The 21,202-nt window shown below is 42.1% G+C and overlaps 1 pseudogene; it reads left to right on the top strand.

Annotated features, from left to right (window-relative positions):
• Positions 1 to 20,720, top strand: part of LOC128580891 (alpha-actinin-1-like) — a 96,481-nt pseudogene extending 75,761 nt beyond the window's left edge.
• Positions 20,721 to 21,202: the final 482 nt, after the last annotated feature.

The following is a 21,202-nucleotide window of genomic DNA, read 5'->3' on the forward strand; positions in this document are numbered from 1 at the left end:
AGGGAAAACCCTTGAAGAAATCAGTCTGGGCGAGTATTTTATGAGAAGGACCCCCCAGGCAATTGAAGCGGCTTCAAAAATACACTACTGGGAGGAAGATTAAAAATGGCGGCCGAGTAATAGCTTCCCTGCAACTGGGAACACCGAGTCTGGGGAGATAAGACTCCAGGCATCTCTGGCCAGTGGGATCTGCCTATAATCATCCCTTCGAGGATACAGGGAGCCAGCAAGGGACTTCTGGACCCCAAGAGGAGGACAAAAACAGGGGAAAACTGGCAAGTGGTTGCGTGTGTTTGATCTACCTAATCACGCCGGCAACCGTAAGTACAAGCAGCAGTGAGACTGCAAACTGGAAAGGCCTTACCTGTGAACTGTTTCGGTGTTCTTGGACTTGGCACTCAGTTGAACTGCCTTGGGGAGAGCTTGAGCAGGAGTGTGGAGAACTTTGGGCATTGTCTGGGGCCCCAGACTGAGCCACTGAGCTGGGCACACAAAGCCATTGTGAAAGAACTGCCCCGGCAAGCTCTGCCCTCAGGGTCTCAGAGCAAGGATTGGGTGGGTCAAAGTAACCTACTGACTGAACAGCCTAAAGGTGGGGACTGAGCTGCCTTACAGCCTTAATCCTTAGGGGCAGAGTGAGACAGTTTTGACACACTGGAGCCTTGGGCTGTTGCCCTGGGTAGAGTGCCGTGACATCTCAGCTCATAGCAACCTCAAACTCCTGGGCTTGGAGCCACCCAGACCTCCATAAGAGCTGTGCAGTGACCCCCGACCAGTAACCCGCACCTACTGGGCCTCCACATTCCCTGAACAGGAACGGCGGGAGCCACGCAATCCTGCATCCTCCCTCCTGTGTCCTCCCAGCTTCCACACTAGCCCGTTCATCTGGACAGGGACTCTGGTAGCTGCGTGCCCTTTGGAGCCCTCCCTGCCTCTGCGCAGAGCTCGTCTCCTGGCCAGAGACTGCTGGAGCCTTGGGCTCTCTGTGCCAAAGTCACTGGGTGCCTGGCACTCCCAGAACCATGCGCACCACCCCCAGCCCTGTTGCTGGATCCAGGTGTGTCACAAACCGGAGCTGCTTCCACAACCAGAACTCCCTAGCTAGAGAAGCCCCAGAGGAACTACACAGGGTCACTCCCTACAAAGATCCAGCAACAATAGAGTGATCCCGCTGGGATCTAATCTTGGAGAGACACCTCCCCAACTCTGAGGACAGCCAGAGGCAATGGTGAAAAACAATCATGAGGTGAAATCAACTGAAAAACTCTGGCAATATGAATAATCAGAGTAGATCAACTCCCCCAAGGATCAATGGGGGCAGAAACAGCACAAGACCCCATGCACAAACAAATAGCTGAGATGTCAGAAATTGAATTCAGGATCTGGATAGCAAATAAGAACGAATTAGAATTCCAAAAGTTATCTCAAGAATTCAACAGATTCAAAGATTTCGACACATTGAGACAAGAAGTTGCATCCCTCACAGATCTGAGAAACACAGTAGAATCCCTCAGTAACAGAATGGAGCAAGCGGAAGAAAGGATTTCTGACATTGAAGACAAAGCTTTCGAATGCTCCCAAACCCTCAAAGAAGAAGAGAAATGTAGAGCAAAAACAGACCACTCTCTCAGAGAGCTCTCGGATAATTTGAAGAAAACCAATATTCGTCTTATAGGGATCCCCGAAAGTGACGAAGTGGCTTCACAAGGCACAGAGTCTCTTCTCCATGCGATTATGAAGGAGAACTTTCCAGACAGATTCCGAAAGAGATTTGAATTTCGGAAAGAGATTCCAAAATCCAGATAGCAGACAGTTTCAGAACTCCAGCATGACTCAACCCAAATAAGACATCCCCCAGACACATCATAATCAATTTCACTAAAGTTAATATGAAGGAGAAAATTCTGAAAGCTGACAGACAAAAGAAAACCATTACTTACAAGGGGAAGAATATCAGAATAACTGCAGCTCTCTCTGCTAAAACCTTTCAAGCTAGAAGAGGATGGTCATCGACTTTTAATCTCCTAAAACAAAATAACTTTCAACCCAGGATCCTGTACCTAGCTAAACTGAGCTTCATTTATGACGGAGAAATTAAATACTTCAATGATATTCACATGTTGAAGAAATTTGCCACAACTAAACCAGCTCTCCAGGACATTCTTAGACCTATCCTCCATAAAGACCAGCATAATTCTCCACCACAAAAGTAAACCCACCCCAAAAGTTTTTGATCAAATTCCAACTTCCACAGTCACAAAAGTATTAAAAATGTCCACCGATCTCTTGAAAGGCTTAACAATACTCTCAATTAATGTGAATGCTTTAAATTGTCCTCTAAAGAGGCATAGGTCGGCAGACTGGATACAAAAACTCAAGCCAGATATCTCCTGCATCCAAGAATTGCATCTTACATTAAAAGACAGATATAGACTCAAGGTGAAGGGATGGTCATCTATATTCCAGGCAAATGGAAAGCAGAAAAAAGCAGGCGTTGCAATCCTATTTGCAGATGCAATAGGCTTTAAACCAACCAAAATAATTAAGGATAAGGATGGACACTTCATATTTGTTAACGGTAATACTTAATATGATGAGATCTCAATTATTAATATTTATGCACCCAACCACAACGCACTTCAATTTATAAGAGAAACTCTAACAGACATGAGCAACTCAATTTCCTCCACTTCCATAGTAGTTGGAGATTTTAACACCCCTTTAGCAGTCCTGGATAGATCCTCCAAAAAGAAGCTAAGCAAAGAAATTTTAGATTTAAACTCAACCATTCAACATCTGGACTTAACAGACATCTACAGAACATTTCATCCCAAAAAAACTGAATACACATTGTTCTCATCAGCCCACAGAACATACTCCAAAATCGACCACATCCTAGGCCACAAATCTAACCTCAGCAAATTTAAAATATAGAAATTATTCCTTGCATCTTCTCAGACCATCATAAATAAAAGTTGAACTAAATAACAACAGGAATCTTCATACCCATACAAAAACATGAAAGCTAAACAACCTTATGCTGAAGGATACATGGGTTATAGACGAGATTAAGAAGGAAACCACCATATTTTTGGAACAAAACAACAATCAACACACGAATTACCAGAACCTCTGGGATACTGCAAAGGCAGTCCTAAGAGGGAAATTTATAGCACTGCAAGCCTTCTTCGAGAAAACAGAAAGAGAGGAAGTCAATAACTTAATGGAACATCTCAAGCAACTGGAGAAAGAAGAACACTTCAACCCCAAATGCAGCAGAAGAAAAGAAATAACCAAAATCAGAGCAGAATTAAATGAAATTGAAAACAAAAGAATTATACAACAGATCAATAAATCCAAAAGCTGATTTTTTGAAAAGATCAATAAAATAGATAAACCTTTAGCCAACCTAACCAGGAAAAAAAGAGTAAAATCTCTAATTTCATCAATCAGAAATGGTAATGATGAAATAACAACAGACCCCTCAGAAATTCAAAAAAATCCTTAACAAATACTATAAGAAACTCTACTCTCACAAATATGAAAATCTGAAAGAAATCGACCAATACCTGGAAGCTCGCCACCTACCAAGACTTAGCCAGAACAAAGTGGAAATGTTGAACAGGCCTATATCGAGTTCTGAAATAGCATCAACTATACAAAATCTCCCTAAAAAGAAAAGGCCAGGACCAGACGGCTTTACGTCAGAATTCTACCAAACATTGAAAGAAGAACTAGTACCTATACTACAAAACCTCTTCCAAAATATAGAAAAAGAAGGAATATTACCCAGCACATTCTACGAAGCAAACATCACCTTGATCCCCAAACCAGGAAAGACCCAACAAGAAAAGAAAATTATAGACCAATATCACTAATGAATATAGATGCTAAAAGAGTCAATAAGATCCTAACAAACAGAATCCAACAACACATCAAAAAAATATACACCATGACCAAGTCGGATTTATCCCAGGGTCTCAAGGTTGGTTCAACATACGTAAATCTATAAATGTAATTCAACACATAAACTTAAAAATAAAGACCACATGATTCTTTCAATTGATGCAGAAAAAGCTTTTGATAATATCCAGCATCCCTTCATGATCAGAACACTTAAGAAAATTGGTATAGAAGGGACATTTCTTAAACTAATAGAGGCCATCTGCAGCAAACCCACAGCCAATATCGTATTGAATGGAGTTAAATTGAAATCATTTCCACTTAGATCAGAAACCAGGCAAGGTTGCCCATTGTCTCCTTTGCTCTTTAACATTGTAATGGAAGTTTTAGCCATTGCAATTAGGGAAGAAAAGGTGATCAAGGGTATCCACATAGGGTCAGAAGAGATCAAACTTTCACTCTTCGCAGATGATATGATTGTATATCTGGAAAACACTAGGGATTCTACTACAAAACTTTTAGAAGTGATCAAGGAATATAGCAGTGTCTCAGGCTACAAAATCAACACCCATAAATCTGTAGCCTTTCTATATACCAACAATAACCAAGCCGAACAAACAGTCAAGGACTCTATTCCTTTCACAGTAGTGCCAAAGAAGATGAAATATTTGGGAGTATACCTAACAAAGGACGTGAGAGATCTCTACAAAGAGAACTATGAAACTCTAAGAAAAGAAAAAAGAAATAGCTGAAGATGTTAACAGATGGAAAAACATACCATGCTCATGGCTGGGAAGAATCAACATTGTTAAAATGTCCATACTGCCCAAAGCAATATATAATTTTAATGTAATTCCTATTAAAGTTCCATTGTCATACTTTAAAGATCTTGAAAAAATAATACTTTGTTTTATATGCAATCAGAAAAAACCTTGAATAGCCAAAACATTACTGAGCAATAAAAACAAAGCAGGAGGAATCACGCTACCAGACATGAGACTGTACTATAAATCGATAGTGATCAAAACAGCATGGTACTGGCACAAAAGCAGAGAAGTAGATGTCTGGAACAGAATAGAGAACCAAGAGATGGATCCAGCTACTTACTGTTATTTGATCTTTGACAAGCCAATTAAAAACATTCAGTGGGGAAAGATTCCCTTTTTAACAAATGGTGCTGGGTAAACTGGCTGGCAACCTGTAGAAGATTGAAACTGGACCCACACCTTTCACCATTAACTAAGATAGACTCTCACTGGATAAAAGATTTAAACTTAAGACATGAAACTGTAAAAATACTTGAAGAAAGTGCAGGGAAAACTCTTGAAGGAAATGGCCTGGGTGAATATTTTATGAGGAGGACTCCCCAGGCAATTGAAGCAGTATCAAAAATACACTACTGGTACCTGATCAAACTAAAAAGCTTCTGCACAGCCAAGAACATAGTGAGTAAAGCAAGCAGACAGCCCTCAGAATGGGAGAAAATATTTGCAGGTTATACCTCCGATAAAGGTCTAATATCCAGAATCCACAGAGAACTAAAATTTATTAGCAAGAAAAGAACACATGACCCCATTTTAGGGTGGGCAAGGGACTTAAAGAGAAACTTCTCTGAAGAAGAGTGATGCAAAATCTACAGACACATGAAAAAAAGCTCATCATCCTTAATCATCAGAGAAATGCAAATCAAAATTACTCTGAGATATCACCTAACCCCAGTAAGAGTAGCCCACATAACAAAATCCCAAAACCAGAAACGTTGGTGTGGATGTGGAGCAAAGGGCCCACTTCTACACTGCTGGTGGGAATGCCCGCTAATACGTTCCTTCTGGAAGGATATTTGGAGAATACTTAGAGACCTAAAAATAGACCTTCCATTTGATCCTATAATTCCTTTACTAGGTTTATACCCAGAAGACCAAAAGTCACAATATAACAAAGACATCTGTACCAGAATGTTTATTGCAGCCCAATTCATAATTGCTAAGTCCTGGAAGAAGCCCAAGTGCCCATCGACCCACGAATGAAGTAACAAATTATGGTATATGTATACCATGGAATATTATGCAGCCTTAAAGAAAGATGGAGACTTTACCTCTTTCATGTTTACATGGATGGAGCTGGAACATATTGTTCTTAGCAAAGTATCTCAGGAATGGAAGAAAAAGTATCCAATGTACTCAGCCCTACTATGAAGCTAAATTTTAGCTTTCATATGAAGACTATAACCCAACTATAGCACAAGACTATGGGGAAAGGGCCAAGGAAGGGGAAGGGAGGGGGGAGGTTTTGGTGGAGGGAGGGCAATGGGTGGGGCCACATCTATGGTTCATTTTAGAATGGGTACAGGCGATTGCACTAATGTACACAGATATGATTTAACAATAAAGGGAATTAGAATCATTCTTAGGGAGCTTGTCAGTGCAAGGAGTCATGCAGAATTATGAATGTATTCAGCACCTCTGAGTTCTTATTAAATGCAGTTAGTGATGCTGACGTTTCATTTTAAAATATATTTCTTGTAAAATTTTGAAACATTGGACTTCATATAATGGGAATTTCAGTTGAATTTATCATAAAAATGCATGAATAAAAAAAAATACAGTACTGGAACCTGTTAACACTAAGAAGTTTCTGCACAGCCAAGAACACAGTAAGTAAAGAAAGCAAACAGTTCTGAGAATGGGAGAAGATATATGCAGGTTATGTCTCCAACAAAGGTTTAATAACCAGAATCCACAGAGAACTCAAACATATAAGCAAGAAAAGAAGAAGTGATCCCATCGCAGGGTGGGCAAGGGACTTGAACAGAAACTTCTCTGAAGAAGACAGGCGCACGGCCTACAAGACATATGAAAAATTGCTCATCATCCTTAATCATCAGAGAAATGCAAATCAAAACTACTTTGAGATATCATCTAACTCCAGTAACATTAGCCCATATCACAAAATCCCCAAGACCAGAGATGTTGGTGTGAATGTGGAGAAAAGGGAACACTTCTACACTGTTGGTAGGAATGCAAATTAATACATTCCTTTTGGAAAGATGTTTGGAGAACACTTTGAGATCTAAAAATAGATCTGCCATTCAATCCTATAATTCCTCTACTAGGTATATACCCAGAAGACCAAAAATATAACAAAGATATTTGTACCAGAATGTTTATTGCAGCCCAATTCATAATTGCTAAGTCATGGAAAAAGCCCAAGTGTCCATTGATCCACGAATAGATTAATAAATTGTGGTATATGTACACCGTGGAATATTATGCAGCCTTAAAGAAAGATGGAGACTTTACCTCTTTCATGTTTATGTGGATGGAGCTGGAACATATTCTACTTAGTACCTATCTCAAGAATGGAAGAAAAAGTATCCAAGGTACTCAGCCCTACTATGAAACTAATTTATGGCTTTCATATGAAAGCTATAACCCAGTTATGATCTAAGAATATGGGGAAGGGGGAGAGGGAAGCGAGGGAGGGGGGAGGATGGGTGGTGGGAGGGTGATTGGTGGGATTACACCTACAGTGCATCTTACAAGGGTACATGTGAAACTTAGTAAATGTAGAACATAAATGTCTTAACACAATAACTAAGAAAATGCCAGGAAGGCTATGTTAACCAGTGTGATGAAAATATGTCAAACGGTCTATAAAACCAGTGTATGGTGCCCCATGATCACATTAATGTACACAGCTATGATTTAATAATAAAAAAAAGAAAGACTTTCTAAACTAATGTGAAAAATAAATCCAAAAAAATAGAAAATACACACATACATACACACCTACACATATACATACATGCAAGGATTGCAAAATTCCACAGTAGCTGAATCCTTGTCTAAAAATCTTTACCAAAAGCATCACTAAATATCTGCCTCTATGTGTTACTTTTCTTTCTCCCATACTTTACTCAAATCTCTGGTATAGCATTCATGACATAGGGCGGCGCCTGTGGCTCAAGGAGTAGGGCGCTGGTCCCATATGCTGGAGGTGGTGGTTTCAAACCCAGCCCCGGCCAAAAACCACAAAAAAAATAAAAAAAAATAAAAAATGAATAGCATTCATGACATTTTATTATAGTTCTCTGTATATCATCGACCTTTACAAGTAAGCCAATCCTAATATGTATGTAGCACATGGTAGGCAACAAATAATGTTATATGGCAGGAATTGGTGAATTACTTGGTGGTTAAATCAGACTCGTGGTAGCCAATCTTTTTGTTGTTGTTCTTTTTTTTTGGTTTAAGGATACGCTCTTGGATCATCCCTAGGAAGGATCAGGTTCTGTATATATCATGGTTCTCCTTATAGTATCACAGATAAATAGCTTAATATAGAAACAGATGTATAGAAATTTTGGTAAAATTCTCAGTGTATTATAAGAACAAATTCATGGGCCATTCCTGGGCCCTATGTGTGTACTATTGTGTATTATGTGTGTACTATTTGTCAGATATTTTTATGTGTATTGTCTCATTTTACCCTAATAAACTAGGAATTGCGTCCATTTCTAGATCAGGAAATGGAGATTCAGAAACCTCATGTAATCTCCCAGAGAAACAGAGCCAGACACAGGCATGGGTTTTTGGAATCTAATTCCAAGATCTGTTTTACTCAGTGGCTTTCTTCCTCCAAGAGTATTCGTTTAGACACATATTCCAAGGGGGAAAATATCCAAAACAATTGGTTGGCATTGCATCAATTCAAGACAAAACAACCTGTTGATGAACAAAATCATTCACTCTTCACTTGATTATTTTGTTGTCATGAACACACAGGCATACTCTAGCTAAGAATGAAAAATGTCTTTCATAAGACAGTTGTTGAGTTTGGCCCCTGGCATGTCCTGTTCAGTACAGTGGCAGTGTTATTTTTCTTTTAAATCTCCAGGCTTCTTGCACCATATTCAAAAATGACCCATGCTTCTTTGTGTTTTCATCCTATAATTTATTCTCAAATTTATTCCTCATGTTTTATTTAAAACTTTAGTTTTTGCTTTTAAAAGGCACTTGTAATACATATGTTAGTTGTGGGAATCAGTATTTTCCCCTGAAAAATAGGCCTTTAATTTTATAGAAGTCAGTAGACTACTATGATTTGCTATGTAGAAATTTACATTACAGGCAGTTTTTCAAAAAAAAAAATCACTTTTTTTTTTTTTTGCAAAATGCCACACCTAGTCAGAGAAAAAAAAAGAGCAAAGACAAAAATTCCTTTTGTAGTGCTGTGAATTCTCTTGTCTCTTGTCTCATAGCCGTTTTCTCTCATCACTACATTTCTAAGACTCCAAATGAGGGATTACAATTCAGGAAGGTGAGGGAATGAGCTGACCTCCACGGATGCAGAGGCAGCCACTTTACTACCATATTTCAAAGGGGACCATCCCAAGCTGATACCAGTAGAGATTCATTTTCTTGAATATCATAGAACTGTCGATGAATAAAATAGTAGCTGTCCAGGTGCTATTGAAAACTGTCATGTAAATAAGTAGCTTACAAGCCAGACATGGGGACAAATAGGAACATGTCAACTGACATTCAAATCTCATTATAGCATTAAAGTATTCTTCCTGAGAAGGAGGTGACATGATTTATATAAGTGCATATGGAGGAACAGACAAATAAATCCCAAAACACAAGTTTTCAACAATTTGTCAACTGACAATATAATGTTCAACAATAATTGCAAACAGTACTCGATTCTTCTTGCAATGTTTCACCCGATTCTTTTGTTTGAGCAACTAGGAAATCTAATGATCTGCTCACCTCATCAGATTGGTGGGACTGACCTCATTCAGCACAGCCAATTGTTCATAACTCAGTGTTGTGAACTGTGCTCAGGGTTGGGCTTTTTCTATTGAGAGTGTCTTCGGGAGTCCTTGTGAGTCCTATCCATTTCAGCTTTTCATTTCTTCCAGTAAAGTGGTTGTGCTCAGGAGTGTCAGGATGTTTACAATGTGAAAGGGGATGGAGTGGTGCTGTTGTCATGTATGAGAACAGGTCTCCTGTCTGCTCAGAGATGCAGAGGTCAAAACAGCTTCCCTGGCTGAGGATTAGTGTGAGTGCATTTAATTCACATCCAAGAGTTCAGGTACTACTTAAAGCAGTTGATCTGAAGTACAGGTCCCTACACTGATTCCACTCTGTGATCAAATTCTCACCCCTTTACTGTGGAATAAGAAAGAATAAGATTCACGTAGTGAGGTTTTAATAAATCTGAGTTATTTTATTTTAATTCTGAGATTCTACTTTTTGGTATCATTTGTATGAAATGACAAGGCTAGTACATGGTTTTGTTTTGAAATTGGTTTCAAAGTGGCTACTTGGATAAATTAAGGATTTGACAACTATATGTCCCCTCCTTAATTATTTAAATTTTTCTGGTCTACAAAATGCAAAGGGCTGAGAATAATTATCAAAGATCGTATTCAAAATTTTGTTCATAATATTAGTTATTCTTTGGATGAGAAAACATGAAAAAACGTCTTCTAATAAAAGTTCTCTAACAAAGTCAAAGGACTACATTTTATAGCTAACCCCCAGATTGAGGAAAGACCTCATTATAAAAGGTAGAATAAGAAAGATTATCGGAAAAAATAAATAGGAAAATATTACCATAAGGCTGGAAAAATTTTTAAGCAAAATAGGAACCAGAAATGATGGAGAAAAATTTATAAAGGAATAGATTTGACCCTAAGGATCCCAGTTCCAAAGTATTCATTATCTAGTTTTATGGTGGATAATAAGATATATCTCCAATTTTGGTAAGTGTGTAAAGAAATTAGACATTCTTGGCTGGGTGTGATGGCTCACACCTGTACTGCCAGCACTCTGGGAGGCAAAGGCGAAGTTGGATCGCCAGAGCTCAGGAGTTCAAGAGCAGCCTGAGCAAAGAGAGACCTCATTTCTAAAAAACTAGCCAGGCGTTATGGTGGCACCTGTAGTCCCACCTACTAGGGAGGCTGAGACAAGAGAATCACTTAAGCCCAAGAGTTTGAGATTGCTGTGAACTATGACACCACGGCACTCTACCCAGAGCAATAGAATGAGACTCTGTCTCAAAAAAAGTGACATTCTTGGAGTGTAAATTAAGTACCTTTTTTCCTAAATAATTTGTAATCTACGTTTAAATACAAAACAAGCAATCCCCTTGACCTGACAATTTCATGTTTGGGAATCTACATGTATTTTGTAGAATATTAGCAAGGATGCATAAATATATATATATGTATATATGAGATGCTCATTGCAGCATTATTTGCAGAAGCAAATAAAAGAACTTAGTGAAAAAAAAAATTCAGTGAATTATGATGCATGGCACAATGGCACACTGAACAGTCATTAAGCAAATGAAATTGATCTGAATAAAAGTCTAAAATATAATATTAAGTGAAAAAAATCCAGGAGCAAATGAATTTATTCAACATCATTGCATTCTTATAAATATACCTTTGGCACACACACGTGTACACACACATCCATGCATGTCTGTAATTTTTTTTAAATCATGCATTATAGTCATCAATTCATAACAGTGATTATTTTTGGGAGATAAAATTGGTGGAAAAGAGGTGGAGTCATGCATGAGCTTGTGCGCATGTATGTTTTCAGTATTTTTACTTTTTTATATTATTTTATTTTATTATTATTATTATTTTTTAAAGAGACAGAGTCTCACTTTATCGCCTTCGGTAGAGTGCTGTGGCATCACAGCTCACAGCAACCTCCAACTCCTGGGCTTAAACGATTCTCTTGCCTCACCCTCCCAAGTAGCTGAGACCACAGGCACCCACCACAAATACCAGCTATTTTTTGTTGCGATTTGGCCGGGGCAGGGCTCGAACCTGCCACCCTTGGTATATGGGGCCAGTGCGCTACCCACTGAGACACAGGCACCACCCAGATTTTCAGTATTTTTAAATACAAATAAGTAAATAACACAAATAGCTAATAAGAGGGCCTAGGTTCTTATTTGAGGTAGCAGACACTGCCCAGCTTGAGCACCATGACTGACAATGCACTTAGAGCCAAGACCCCCATGCACACTCACCTGATCACAGCTCTCACGCTGTTCTAGGCACCTTCACCCGAGATCCTGAACCCACAAAGATCTGTGCATAGAATCCGGGGTGGGGGCCTGTAAACTTGGATGAATGGGGGAAAAAATACATCTGCCTTTTTATTAACCTCTCAGTGAAATTTAGCAGTTTCTGAGAATACAGGCAACAAGCTCGAGAAGTGTTAGCCGTCCCTGTGACTTTGTCATCAACATAAATCGCAGATGTTTTCACATCTTATCACGATTGTTAGAGACATCTCAAAATATTTGTTATGAACTCCTCTGCTCTCAGGATAACAGTGTTTGAGAGTTTCCACTTGAGCATGTTTTTCAGCGCGGTGATACAGAAGCACGTCTGTTATTGTAGCACAGCTTTGAAGTTTGTATTTGGTCACTGTATGCCAACATAATTGCCTCTCTTTGTAATTTCCTTTCAAAAAAATTTTTTTTACACATTTAAACATTATTTAGAATAGGAGTTCATAGGATACTCTGGACCACCCAGAGGAGGAATGGCACAAATTAACAAGGTGAAAAAGCACTTCAAGTCTTACTGGGCTTCTGGAAAAAGACTTTGGAATGTGGTAAACATGATGCTAGATTGTAAATTAGAGGCTTGCTGCTTACTCTTTACAGCCTGCCTGGAGATGGACTTGAAGCCTTTTGGACGCTTTTACTCTGTACCAAGCACTTCCCAGGTGCTGAGGACATCATGTTCAATTAAAAGACAAGATTCTTGTTCCCATGGCACTGAAATCTCAAGGGATGTGTGGCAGCAGGGGAGCTGGATAATAATTACGGCTAGAAGTGAGTTCTATGAAGAAAATAAAAGCTCACTGGCGGGGCTTTGGATTGTTTTCTAAGATCATCAGGAAGGCATTGGATGTCTCAAACAGGGCAGAAAATTTATTACAGGAAGACAAGAGAAAATGGTGGTTTAGAAAATACAGAAATTAAATGTATTTAATTAAATTAAATGGAATTATTTCCATTTCCATAAAGAAATGGAAATAAAGTAGAAGAAATGAGCTAGTTGGGTTGCCATTCTCATTTTCTGGCCCCACGTAAGGACTAGAACATTCGTTCTAGAGACTCTTAAAACCTATCTCCTGGCCCTGCATGGTGGCTCACACCTGCCTGAGCTCAGGAGTTTGAGACCAGCCTGAGCAAAGTGAGACCCCGTTTTCTACTAAAAATGGAAAAACTTGCCGGGCATCACGGCAGACGCCTGTAGTCCCAGCTACTCGGAAGACTGAGACAAGAGGATCAGTTGAGCCCAGGAGTTTTAGTTTGCTGTGAGCTGTCTGTGATGCCACAGCACTCTAGCCTGGAGCAACAGGGTGAAACTCTGTCTCAAAAAAAAAAAAATCACTAGCATATTGTAGAGATTTGAAAGCATGAAACTTAAATAATTCCATTAAAACACGAATCAGACTGCTCATTTGGCACGACGTAGGGAGGCAGTTGCAGGGATAAATAGCAGCTTAGCCTGGTAGTTGGAAGTTATGCACAGGGTCAGAAACACATTGTGTTTCCAAATACAAAGAAAACAAAATCAGATTCTGTGAAAAGAATACATTGATAGGACATGTCATTCGAAGTGCCAGGAAAAATTAGGAATCATATCATTTTCGGAAGATTAAGGACAAAATGTCTTAGGACAGAGCAGTGTTTTCAACAAGAGGCTTGCATGATCACGCTGGCGAGATAGAAACCCGTGAATCAGTTCTTAGCAACAGTGAGTAGCTTTCATAGCCAGAAGCCTCTCCACTCAGTGACACATGGCTCTCCTCAGCAACAGCTGTGTGATTATTGCTAAAGCCTGGGGGCCCAACAGCTCTGGCAAAGCGCCTTATGTAACAAGTATCTACCAGGGACACAATATATAACACTTGGTCACCGCTTTTGTTGTTGCTATTGTCATGTTATAGCTACATTTATTGAGCACCTACTCTGTCCCTGCAGTTTATTAGAAATTTTATGTATGTTCAGTTATTTAATCTTCCATAAGCCCATTGCATGGTGAGTTCAAAGAGTGTAAACATCTAGCCCAGGACTGTCCAACAAAACACTCTGCAGTGATGGAAATGTTCTGTCTCCACACTGCCCAATATGGTAACCACTTAGCCATTTAAGTTATTAAACTCTCAACTCATAGTGAGAACAAATGAATTTTTATTTACTTTTGGTTTCCATATATATAAGTTTAAATAGTCACATGGGACTAGAAGCTACCATATTAGTAAAACAGAACCACAGAGGCATAAATATTCAATCCCAGGATTATCTGGCTCCAAAATCATACTTTAAAGATAAGTACTAGTTGGGGTTCTCTAAATACGTCATCATGTTTGCATCATGAGAGCTTTCCAGTTAGTGCTTACAACGACTTGCTTGTCTGTAAGCCTAAGAAAGCATTGAATGCTGGTACCTTGAGGAATTTGCCACTGCAAATTCTATCTACAACAACTATTTTGGTATTAGACAGTGCTACTTACAATAACTATTTTGGTATGAGAACTCCCTGGTTATAAACATGAAGCTAACCAGAAGTGGAAGAGAAAAAAAAATGAATAAAGAAACTATTAGTGCTAGATATTTTCTATTTGTCCTTCCAATCAACCCTCTATTGCTCTCTACTCCGTTCTGGTCTAAGGGAGTTACAATCTATGGACTACTTGCCTGCCCCCCAGCTTCTGGTTGAGTCCAGCCAGTGGAGGGCTCTGGTTGGAACTTGAAGAGTAAGAGGAGAAAGAGCTTTTTCTCTTTTCCTTCCAAGCCATGGCTTAGCAATGACTATGTAATTATATCTGGGAATTACATAGCACAACTCCTAGTGAATGGTTCTCTCCCCTGGCTGCAGATTCCAGGTGCTGTTCCCTCTCCTTCTTCAGCCAGAACTAGTAACAGCTCCCCACTGTTGCCAACCCTCGGGTGGTTCCCTGACTATCGATGGTTTCTCTTAAGCCTACTCACACTTGCAGGGGAGTCCAACAAGCAGCCTGCAGACCTCGTGCAGATTATTTGAAACCTGTTTTGTTTATCTGTGGGATCAGATATCACAATAATTATGCGCAGACCTTTTTTCGCTCACCAGCTTTCATTAGTATTTGTAAATTTAATGTGTGGCCCAAGACAACTCTTCTTCCTCCAATGTGCGGCAGGAAAACAAAAGATTGGACACGCCCAAATTTTCTTCTTTTATACTCTTTGGATGTGCCATTTGTTTCTTGATAAGAACTCTGATGGATACATTCTTTGGTGAATTTAAAGAACTTATGAGCTAATGATAAAGAAATGATGTAGCATTTCACAAAGTGGCTATCATATCACATATTCTTAGATACAAAAAAGTGCAGCCTGTCACAAATTATACCCAGCAATTTCTCAAATAATGTTGCTTGGCTCAATGTCATTGTTTTATAATGTTGAAAAGGGGGGAAAATCAATTCCTGGCCAGGGCCACTGTCTGTGTGGGGTCTGAACGTTCTCCCCATATCTGTGTGGGTCTTCCCTGGGTGCTCTGGTTTCCTCCCACACCCCAGAGATGCTCATGTTCAGTGGATTGGTCAGAGGCTGGGTGAGCAGGTGTGTGAGTGTGCCCTGAGATAGAATGGTGTCCTGCCTGGGGTTGGTGGCTGCCTTGCCGCTGAGCTGCCAGGGTAGGCTCCCGCCACCTGCCACCTTGAGCTAGAATAAGCTGGTTGGAGAATGCATGAATGAACTGATATAAATTATTTATTTCAATATTTAATATTAAAAGCATTTTGTGTCTTTATTTAGAACTTTGTTCATATTTTTGTGACCAGAAATATGCAGTGGAACCTTAAGTCTAATTTATCTCAATCAACCTATTGGTTTGGTAAATTGGTTTCATTCATTACACATTGTTTTGGTTGAAGTTGCAGTTTCCAAGAATTTATTAACATAAACTGTGTTAAGTGAGGACTTAGTGGATATAAAAGCTTTGCCAAGAAGCAATATCTGGTGATCTGGACTTTATTTTGATATTAAAAGAGCCCAAAGAAAATATATGAGTAAAGACATTCATCGCAGTATTATTTTCTACATTAAAAATTGAGAGCAAAATCATAAGTCTGCCAAAAGAACAATGGTTAGGTTATAGTATTCTTTTCATAAGGGAGAAGTATGTAGTCATTAAAAAGAAGGAGAAAGAAGAAGTACCAAAACAGAAATCTATGACACACTTTTGAGTAGACAAAACTAATTGTCAAAATATGTGTGTTGGCTTGGCGCCTGTTGTACAGTGGTTACCGTGCCAGCCACATACACCGAAGGTGGCAGGTTCAAACCCAGCCCAGGCCAGCTAACCAACAATGACAACTGCAACAAAAATTAGCCAGGCCTTGTGGCAGGCACCTGTAGTCCCAGCTACTTGGGAGGCTAACACAAGAGAATTGCTTGAGCCCAGGAGTTTGAGGTTGCTGTCAGCTGTGATGCCACAGCACTCTACCAAGAGTGACTTAGTGAGACTCTGTCTCAAATATATATATATATGTGTGTGTGTGTGTGTAATATATTCTAATATTTCTAAAAATAAGTGTAAATTCATTTATTCAGTAAATTTATATTGAGTACCTACTATGTGTCAGGCATTTTTCTAGGCTTGGGGATTCAGCTGGAACAAAAGAGTTACAAAATCCATGCCTTGGCCAGGTGTAGTATGGCCAACTACTTAGGAGGTTGAGGTGGGAGGATTACTTGAGCTCGAAGAGTTCAAGATCAAGCTCAGGAAGAGCTATGGTCATGCCACTGCACCCCAGCCTGGGTGCAGAGGAAGACCCTATCTCTAATAAAAACAAAAATGAAAATAAGCAAACATAATTCTTGCCTCATGGGGCTTGTAATCCATTGAGGGGAAGCAGGTAATAAATGAATTTGCTCAAATTCATAGCATGCTAAGAGGCGAAATATATAGATAAGGGAACGGGGAACATTAGACAGAGGGGTAGAGTCGTGAGCAGGATAACCAGGGAAGGCCTCACTGAGAAGGTGACATTTAAGTAATTTCTACAGGAGCATGGGGGAGGGGGGACCACAAATACATGTGGCGAAAGAAAATTCCAGGTAAAGGGAATAGAAAGTGCAAAGGCCATGAGGCTGAAGTGCGCCTGACATATTGGAAGGAACTGGAAAGTAGAGAAACACCTAGCGCTAATTAGTCCTGGAGAGTGAGGAGCATTCCTTCTTTTTTGAAGAGATATTCAGCTTTAATTTTATATACCATTATAAATTGTTAGAATGTTAAAATGGATGCGTACATTGTTTAAAATTTTAAAACAAATTGTTTTTCCAAGAAGAATCAGAAAACAAAGGATCAGTTAAGGGTCTAGTCCATGACAAGAAAACTTTTTTTTTTTAGAGACAGAGTCTCAAGTTTGTCACCCTCAGTAGAGTACGGTGGCATAACAGCTCACAGCAACCTCCAGCTTTTGGACTTAGCTGATTCTCTTGCCTCAACGTCCTGAGTAACTGGAACTACAGGCGCCTGTCACAATGCCCAGCTATTTTTGTTGTTGCAGTTTGGCCGGGGCTGGGTTCGAACCTGCCACCCTCCATATATGGGGCCGGCGCCCTACTCACTGAGCCACAGGCGCCGCCCGACAAGAAAATTAAACATAACTCTCCAAAGTGCCAACATTTTTCCAGGAAGCAACTTAAGAAATTTGGGGTCAAAATTACATATTGGGTGCGCGGAGATTAGGTCCGAGCGCCGGGGCGGAGGCAGGCAGTCCGCTATGGACGCCAGCAGCAGCCTTCACGAGCGTCAGGGCGGAAACTGGCGCAGGAGAGCTAGCCTGGTCGCCCCAGCCCAGCCCAGCCAGGCCCAGCTCCCTCCCCACACCAGGGCAGCCGCCGCCCCTGCTGGCGGGAGAGAAGGTGGAGGAAGAAATCCTGCTCCTAGCACGCGCGCACTAAGGTAGACCACTATGATTCCCAGCAAACCAAGGACTACATGCAGCCGGAAGGGGGCTGGCACCCGGACCTGCTCCTGGACCCTGCCTGGGAGAAGCAGCAGGGAAAGACATTCACAGCTTGGTGCAACTCCCATCTCCGGAAGGCAGGGACACAGCTGGAGAACATGGAGGAGGACTTCCAGGACAGCCTAAAGCTCGTGCTGCTGCCGGAGGCCATCTCAGGTGAATGCTTGGCCAAGCCAGAGAGCGGCAAGATGAGGGTGCACAAGATTTCCAACGTCAACAAGGCCCTGGATTTCATAGCCAGCAAAGGGGTCAAACTGGTGTCCATTGGAGCTGAAGAAATTTTGGATGGGAATGTGAAAATGACCTTGGGCATGATCTGGACCATCATCCTTCGCTTTGCCATCCATGACATCTCTGTGGAAGAGGCTTCAGCCAAGGTAGGGCTCCTCTTATGGTGTCAGAGAAAAACAGCCCCGTCTAAAAACGTCAACATCCAGAACTTCCACATAAGCTGGAAGGACGGCCTCGCTTCTGCGCCCTGATCCACTGACACTGGCCTGAACTGATTGATTACGGGAAGCTGCAGAAGGATAACCCACTTAAAAATATGAACACAGTTTCGACGTGGCAGAGAAGTACTTGGACATCCCCAAGATGCTGGATGCTGAAGACATCGTCGGAACTGCCCAACTGGATGAGAAAGCCATCATGACTTGTGTCTAGCTTCTACCATGCCTTCTCTGGAGGTCAGAAGGCGGAGACAGCAGCCAATCGCATCTGCAAGGTGTTGGCGGTCAACCAGGAGAATGAGCAGCTTATGGAAGATTACGAGAAGCTGCCAGCGATCTGCTGGAGTGGATCTGCCGCACCATCCCTTGGCTGGAGAACCGGGTGCCCGAGAACACCACGTAGGCCATGCAGCAGAAACTGGAGGACTTCCGGGACTACCGGCGTCTGCACAAGCCCCCCAAGGTGCAGGAGAAGTGCCAGCTGGAGATCAACTTCAACACGCTGAAGACCAAGCTGTGGGTCAGCAACCCGCCCGCCTTCATGCTCTCTGAAGGCAGGATGGTCTCGGACATCAACAATGCCTGGGGCTGCCTGGAGCAGGCCCAGAAGGGCTATGAGGAGTGGCTGCTGAATGAGATCCGGAGTTTGGAGGGGCTTGACCACCGGACAGAGAAATTCCTGCGAAAGGCCTCCATCCACGAGGCCTGGACGGACGGCAAAGAGGCCATACTGCGGCAGAAGGATTATGAGACAGCCACGTTCTCCGAGATCAAGGCCCTGCTTAAGAAGCACGAGGCCTTTCAGAGCGACCTGGCCGCCCACCAGGACCACGTGGAGCAGATAGCTGCCTTGCACAGGAGCTCAATGAGCTGGACTATTATTACTCACCCAGCCTCAACGCCGGTTGCCAAAAGATCTGTGATCAGTGGGCAATCTGGGGGCCCTAACTCAGAAGCCGAAGGAAGCTCTAGAGCGGACAGAGAAGCTGCTGGAGACCAGCGACCAGCTGTATCTGGAATATGCCAAGCAGGCTGCGCCCTTCAACAACTGGATGGAGGGGGCCATGGAGGACCTGCAGGACACCTTCATCCTGCACACCATCCAGGAGATCCAGGGAGTGACCATAGCCCATGAGCAGTTCAAGGCCACCCTCCCCAATGCTGACAAGGAGCACCAGGCCATCCTGGGCATCCACAAGGAGGTGTCCATGGTCGTCCAGACCTACCACGTCAACATGGCGGGCACCAACCCCTACACCACCATCACGCCTCAGGAGATCAAATGGCAAATGGGACCACGTGCAGCAGCTGGCGCCAAGGAGGGACCAGGCTCTGACAGAGGAACACACCTGCCAGCAGCACAATGAGAGGCTGCAGAAGCAGTTCCAGGCCCAGGCCAACGTCATCAGGCCCTAGATCCAGACCAAGATGGAGGAGATTGGGAGGCTCTCCATCCAGATGCACGGGACCCTGGAGGACCAGCTCAGCCACCTTCGCAGAAGAGCATTGCCAACTACAAGCCAAAGATTGATCAGCTGGAGGGTGACCACCATCTTATCCAGGAGGCGCTCATCTTTGACAACAAGCACACCAACTACAGCATGGAGCACATCCGTGTGGGTTGGGAGCAGCTGCTCACCATTATTGTCAGGACCATCAAGGAGGTGGAGAACCAGATCCTGACCCGGGCTGCCAAGGGCATCAGCCAGGAGCAGATGAATGAGTTCCCGGCCTCCTTTAACCACTTTGACAGGGATCATTCTGGCACACTGGGTCCTGAGGAGTTCAAAGCCTGCCTCATCAGCTTGGGTTATGATACTGGCAATGACCCCCAGGGGGAGGCAGAATTTGCCTGCATCTTGAGCACTGTGGACCCCAACTGCCTGGGGGTAGTGACATTCCAGGCCTTCATGTCCCATGAGACAGAGCTGTCACAGATACCGCAGACCAGGTCATGGCCTCCTTCAAGATCCTGGCTGAGGACAAGAACTACATAACTGTGGACGAGCTTCGCTGGGAGCTGCCGCCGGAGCAAGCTGAGTACTGCATCGCGCAAATGGTTCCCTACGCCGGCCCCGATGCGGTGCCGGGTGCTCAGGACCACATGTCCTTCTGCATGGCGCTGTATGGCGAGAGTGACCTCCAGCCGCCTGCCCGGCCGCCCTCGCCCCTGTATGCCGCGCCCCGCCTTGCGCCCTCCACTGTCCCCAGTCTCCTGCCTGGGTTTGGTTTCAGCTCTCAGCCTCCGCAGGGCGAGCTGAGGCTCACGTGGCATCGAGCCTCCCTGCCCGCGAAGTGACACTTTACAAAAGTATTTTCTGCAAAAAGAAAAAAAAAGTTACGTTAAAAACCCAAAACTACATATTTTATTATAGAAAAAGTATTTTTTACTCCACCAGACTTAAATGGAAAAGAGGAAAAATTAACTGTTTGCACCAAAATGTCGTGTTTTGTTGTGACATAATAAAATAAGCAAGTACAAAGTTAAAAAAAAAAATTACATATTGATATTTGCAGGATAATTCGAGTGTGACTGTGCAATGCCAGTGGCATCTCCAATGTCACTGTAGCAGTGACAGCCACATGCTGATTATTTATATCACGTCTTGTCAGACGCTATGGCCTCTGACAGCAGCTATGCACTCACTTCTTTGAGTTAAGGGATTTGTGTATGAGAAGTTCAGGGATGTCATCCTTACCATTCATTGTCCTTAAGCAAACTATCAGCCTTAATAGAAGTGGAAAAATTCCTGGAAGCAAGTTGTTAGAAGAAATTGGCTA

This window comes from Nycticebus coucang, chromosome 3 (assembly GCF_027406575.1).
Source record: "Nycticebus coucang isolate mNycCou1 chromosome 3, mNycCou1.pri, whole genome shotgun sequence".
NCBI lineage: Eukaryota > Metazoa > Chordata > Mammalia > Primates > Lorisidae > Nycticebus > Nycticebus coucang.